Below are 6410 nucleotides of genomic sequence, written 5' to 3'. Positions count from 1 at the left end.
TCCTGAGTCGCCAAGTGTTCTGGTTCCTCCGATCCCTGCGTGAACCCCACAAAGACCGGGCGAGTTAAATTCTGTGTTATGACTGGGCGGACGTACCTGGCCGGCTCGACGATGTCGGTGGAGATGTCCGGCTCAGGAACGGATGATCCGATCATGCCGATGAAGATGTTGATCTTGCCGAAGGGGACCCTGTAGCCAGATTCGATCGAATTCGCTTCAGGTCCCCATCGCTGGTTGTCGATGTAGGTTATCCCGCGGCGGCTCTGAGTCATGAGCGTCGTCGCGTAACTCCCAAACCCTGGTAGGGCTCCCTTTGAGAACTCAACTCCACCGTGCGTAGGCCCCACGGTGGGCGCCAACTGTCGTGGTTTTTTCACGGCAGATGTCCTCGTGAAAGGACTTAGTACTGGAGTCATCGCACCTTGGTGGCGACTCAAAGGGGTTAAGTGGAAGAGACACGGCGATTTACCCAGGTTCGGCCCCTCTGAAGAGGTAATAGCCTACGTCCTTCTTTGGTGTGTATTGATATGGATTCGATTACAAGGAAGGCATAACTCGCCTAAACCTAGCACTCGATGATTTCTAACCTACCCTCTATCCCCCGGGACTCGCCTTTATATACAGGTCGATCCCCTAGGGCTTACAAGGATTCTTTCCTTCCTACAACTCGTGACCCCTGTGATTTCTAAGTCGCCATCCTCCGAAGCTTGGAGACCTTCCAAGAGCCACAACCGTCATACGACCTTGATTCGGCCACAACAAGGCCCAACTAAATGTTTGGGTGAATCGCCCAATGGATGACCCGGCCCAAGTAGGTTGGGTCATCCACAGGTAATATCCCCAACATTGTGTCGTGGTTTTTTCACGGCAGATGTCCTCGTGAAAGGACTTAGTACTGGAGCCATCGCACCTTGGTGGCGACTCAAAGGAGTTAAGTGGGAGAGACACGGCGATTTACCCAGGTTCGGCCCCTCTGAAGAGGTAATAGCCTATGTCCTGCTTTGGTGTGTATTGATATGGACTCGATTACAAGGAAGGCGTAACTCGCCTAAACCTAGCACTCGATGATTTCTAACCTACCCTCTGTCCCTCGGGACTCGCCTTTATATATAGGTCGATCCCCTAGGGCTTACAAGGATTCTTTCCTTCCTACAACTCGTGACCCCTGTGATTTCTAAGTCGCCATCCTCCGAAGCTTGGAGACCTTCCAAGAGCCACAACCGTCATACGACCTTGATTCGGCCACAACAAGGCCCAACTAAATGTTTGGGTGAATCGCCCAATGGATGACCCGGCCCAACTAGGGCGGGTCATCCACAGGTAATATCCCCAACATTAGGCCCCAAATTGACTTGAACCTTTTCTTTTTCATGCCAACACCTCTCCTCCATTGAAGGCGATTCATCCCTCATTTTTCTTCATATGTCAAAAATCGTACACCCGCCATTGGGCACTGAAAATCCCTTAAGTCGCCAAACCATTACTGATTGGCCTCTCCTTACTCCTCGATTTTCGGGAAGATAGCCACAACTCCGACAGATATTTTAGCGCATCATTTATCCCGAAATTTTCGGCGCACATTTATAGCGAATCTTTTATCTCCCGACGGTTCCCGCTCATGGCGCCTCGATTCTTGCACCTGCCTCGATAAATAGGCCGAGGGGGGATAGAACTGTTGCTTCTCACCTACCAGTCCCGTCACCTTCCTCCCCACCGGCACAGCGAGAAAAACGCATCGTCCCGAGGAATCCGCCGCCGTCCATGCCTTCGGCCTTCACGCGAGGAGCTCCGGTACCTCCTGTGAGCTTTCACCGTCGTCCACCCTCGCGTCGTAATCAACATATCCGCCATCGGCATCGTCGACTGCATCGCCGTCGGCCACCTCGCCGTTCACTTCGAACCTTGCCGCCGCCGGAAACTTCTCTGCTCGACGGGACGCCCGCGCTTCTCCAGCGAACCCCATCTCCGTCGACTCTTCTCTCTCGACAACACCAGGTCAGACTTCCGCCTATCTTTAAGAGTAGATTTACTTCTTGTTCGAGCTTCCGCCATTGTCGTGTTCTTGAAGCTCGTTGCATATAGATGCTATCTGCTTCGAATCGATTAACACGAGTGTCGGTAGAATAGCTTAATACCCCGAATACTTTCACTTATCCGCTGTACTTGTGAATCCTTGGACACAATGTCTCCACCAAACGAGGGGCATCACTTGATAATAAACTGTTCGTGCCCAGTTATATTCCGTAGGTTTTCACATTTTTCTGGTAGATCCACTCCTTATTTACTGTTTGCGAAAAGTTGTTTGTAGTCTTCACTCCCTAGCGCTTCAGGACGAAACGACTTTACCATTCTCAAAGCGTAGCCTTTGGGAATAACCATACTTCCATAAGTCGCCATAATAACCCAACTCGGCCCTTTGGACTGGCGGGTTAAATCTTTCTTTAATCAAAGTATTCGACGGGTTAAATAAACCGATTCCATCCCATATAGTAGGTGTCCAAGATATGTAATATCATACTTTTACTTACTTGTAGCATGGGCTCCGTCTTCAAGAGTGACTGGCTTCCTACCAAGGTTGATGACGCTGTTTTAGCCAATTATGTGAAAGCGGGCTGTTTGGATTCTCAAGATGCCATTGGCTGGCGCACCGGGTTAGGAGAAGATCTCCCTAACCCCAGAGAAGGGGAAATAGTGGTTTTTGTTGAACACCTGGAACGGGGTTTTAAGCCGCCCGGATCGAAATTTCTTAGGGACTCTTTGACCTTTATGAACGTCCGACTCCAGGATCTGGGACCCAACTCCATAAGCAATTTGAGCCAATTCCAAGTTCTTTGTGAAGCTTATCTGCGGATCGAGCCTTCTGTCCCCCTATTTTGGTATTTTTTCCATCTGAATCGCCAGACGGAATTCCACAATGGCCCCAGTTTGGAACTCGGCGGCGTCAACGTCCGGCGCCGTAGGGATAGTCCGTTCCCTTCACTCACCATGCCTAGCCATCCCAAGGGCTGGGGCGAGTCTTGGTTTTATTGTCAAGAGACGTCTCCTGCTGGTGAGAACAAGCTTCTGGGTTACAGGCCAACTCGCCTCCCGGTCAACTTCAAGCTCCTAGACAAGCTTACCGAGGAAAAGGAGTCGGAGTTCATCCCCATACTATCTGAGCTAAGATCCCTGACGAACAATGGTCTTACCGGGGTCGACCTAATCCGCTGCTGGGTCGAATGGCGTATTCTCACTCTGAGCCGCCGAGATGGTCTGATGTGTGAGTTTGACGGCACCCTGGATCATCCTCAATGCAACTTTCACACAGCTTTAACAGAGAAGGACATTGTTACCATCATCAAAAAATTAACTGGCGAACCTGCGGGAAAATGCGGCCAAATCGGCCTTAAGCCGTTTTGCAAAATTAACCCGGCGCCCAAGGTAACCAAACCTGACTCACCCTCGGTATTTATCCCTTATGCTTTACTGCTATCGTGGTTTCGTAATATATACCATTTCAGAAAGGCGATAAGTTCTGGTCCAGGAGACCCAAAAAGCAAGCTATGAAAAATGTCAAGCCGCCTTCTAAGAAAGCCAAGGGTAAAGGAAAATCTGCTGCGGCTGAGGCATCCGAAGTCAACGAATCTCAAGTCGGCGATGCACTTTCAGAGGTACAAATCTGTCCTCTTTTCACTCGTCACCTGTCACTGTTTAACCTTTTATTTACATCTTTCCCTTTCCCTGAAATAGAATGAGGATAACGAAAGCCAAGAAGACTCTGTTGAGGTAATTTCCGTTTCCTCCGATTCATCTCCTTCTCCACCTAAGCCAGCGAGGCGAATTTGTGGGAAAGTTCCCTTCTCTCATCCAAATGCTTATCTGGACCCGAATTTCCTACTGAAGAAAGCACAGCACGCCTCAAATCGGAAAACGCGAAGTCACTCTGGCGACCTGGTATCCGGCCTACCGGCAACAAACAAAAGAAAACCAAGCGACATACTCTTTATGAATAGCCATTCTCCATTTCTCTTTAGGTCACGCTTGTAACCCGCCTGTATGATTGACATATAACTCTTTTGCAAAATTCTCCTCCTACCTCGGGCGACTCAGTGATGTCAACACTTCCGCCAATGATTCGAGTTCCGGGGTAAGTCTTTTGATAATCTTGTCATGACCTTTAAGAATAATGAAATTTCCAATTCCTTAACGTGTTTATTCTCCTTTTTTGCAGGGCACAAGCCAAGAAGAGGAAAACCAGCGGACGAACTCCTGACGCAGCTCCAGACCCCATGAGGGAAACAACTCCAGCTCCGGATCAAGCTGAGCCCGCAACTCAAGTAGATCTCCCTGAGTCGCCGAGAGAAGCAATGGACGCCCCCAAGCTGCCGAGCCCATTGACAACAACGGAAGACCCAGATGTCGTGGTTATTACTGGCTCTGGCTTTTCTAAACCGGCAGCGACAGTTTTGTCCAAACATGTAGCATCCTCCTCTTAGGCCATTCCCGAGTCTGGGCTCTCCAAGGCGTAACTTTCCGACTATGCAAATTTGGAATTTAAGGAACTCTGTTCTGGCTTTGCAAGTCGCCTAGAGGCGAGCTATGAGATGGAGAAAAACCTGCTGAAGATGTTAAACAACAAACATGAGGTATATTTTGTTTATACTTATATTATTCCCATTAACCCCCAAGGGCCGGGTCATCAGTAAAAAGATGAGCCGGGTCTTCGAAAATTTAGAAAAACATTCATGACCAGTAACCCCCAAGGGCCGGGTCATCAGGAAAAAGATGAGCCGGGTCTTGAAAATTTAGAAAAAGCTTCGCGACCACAAGTAGGTAAATGATTATACAAATAATTTTTGTGGTGACATGCTAACGCACATATAAGAACTTCAAAGTAAAACAAGTAAGATATGCAATTCAAGTCAAGACAATAACAAGCAAAAGTCTATATCTAGTATTGAAATTAGCAAAGTAAGAACATAAAGGTGCAAGAGCTCTCGTTGTCCGTGACTCGAATGTCTCCAAATGGTGTTTGCGTGCAAGAAGTGGGAGATGGGTTTAGAGCATAGAAATGCATAATAGTTTAGTTGAGAACTGAATCTACTAAAACTTCACACTTGGTCTCCTTTAGAATCATATTTTGACTCATCCCCACACCACTAGTCAGGCACAAGTCAAAATGATCCTCTCCCTCTCGACTTTGAGCACTCATGCAATGGATGAGTGTGAGCAAGATATATTGGCATTTAGGATGGGAAAGAGAATAATGATGGGTAAGGAAGACAAAAAAGGTGTGAAAGGCTCACATTAATGAGGACAATCATAGGCGAGAGAAAGCCAAATGATAGATATGATGTGAGGAGTAGGGATTGCCATGCAACGGATGCACATATGAGCTAAGGTAAGCTCTCCAATGAAACTAGTGGGGGTGCATCCAACTTGCTTCCTCATGAAGACCTAGAGATCATTTGAGGAGGCTCATCATTGGAATATACAAGCCAAGTTCTATAGTGTAAGGGTCCCCACATAGTTATGCATGAATGATAATCTCTATGGAGTACAAATATAACAATGGAGTACAAGTGTGGATCTTTCCAAAGGAATAGTAGTGTTACCCACTTCTCTCTTTTTATTTCTTTTTATTTATTTTTTCTTTCTTTTTATTTATTTTTGTGGCCTCTTTGGCTCTTTCTTTTTATCTGTCATTTGTCCTCTTTGGGATCTTTAAATTTGTCCTCTTTGGGATATTTTCATCACTTAAGGGCAACACTCTATATTTTACAAGAAATAAAAAGAAGATCTTCACACTCTATAAGAAGTACTCAACATAAAGATAAATGAAAACTATCATGATGTATGCAAATGTATGCCTCTGCCAGTGTAGCAGGATATGCAATGATACTAGTGCGTCATGTAGCAATAATAAGGGCAAAGTCCAACTAGCATGCGACTCCTCGATCAAGCAAAAGCATGTATGACATGAAGATCAAGTCATGAGATGGTGGATGTTGCATGGCAATGTATCTCGGAAATGCTATGGAAATGCCTTAATAGGTAGGTATGGTGGCTGTTTTGAAGAAGGATATAATGAGGCTTATGATGACAGAGCGTATCATGCCAAGGGTTTGGATGCACCGGGAAAGTATGCATGAACTCTCAAGATGAGAAAGGGGAATGCACGGTACCGAAGAGGCTAGCAAAATATGGATGGTGGAAATGCCAACAATTGAATACTTGCATTAGTCCGAAGAACTCATGCACTTATTATCGGTAACTCTCTATCTAGTCAGGAGATTCACAAAGAGACAACTACCCCAAGGAGGAGTGTTTGGGGGTTTGGTTATCCTTGCGCATCCTTGACCCATGATAACGTGAGGGTACTCTATATATTCCAACCCCTCCATAGGTTAGCGATCCATCTATTAGCTAGA

Source organism: Hordeum vulgare, chromosome 6H (assembly GCF_904849725.1).
Source record: "Hordeum vulgare subsp. vulgare chromosome 6H, MorexV3_pseudomolecules_assembly, whole genome shotgun sequence".
In the NCBI taxonomy this organism is placed as follows: Eukaryota; Viridiplantae; Streptophyta; class Magnoliopsida; order Poales; family Poaceae; genus Hordeum; species Hordeum vulgare.
Note: the sequence above shows the minus strand (reverse complement) of the source record.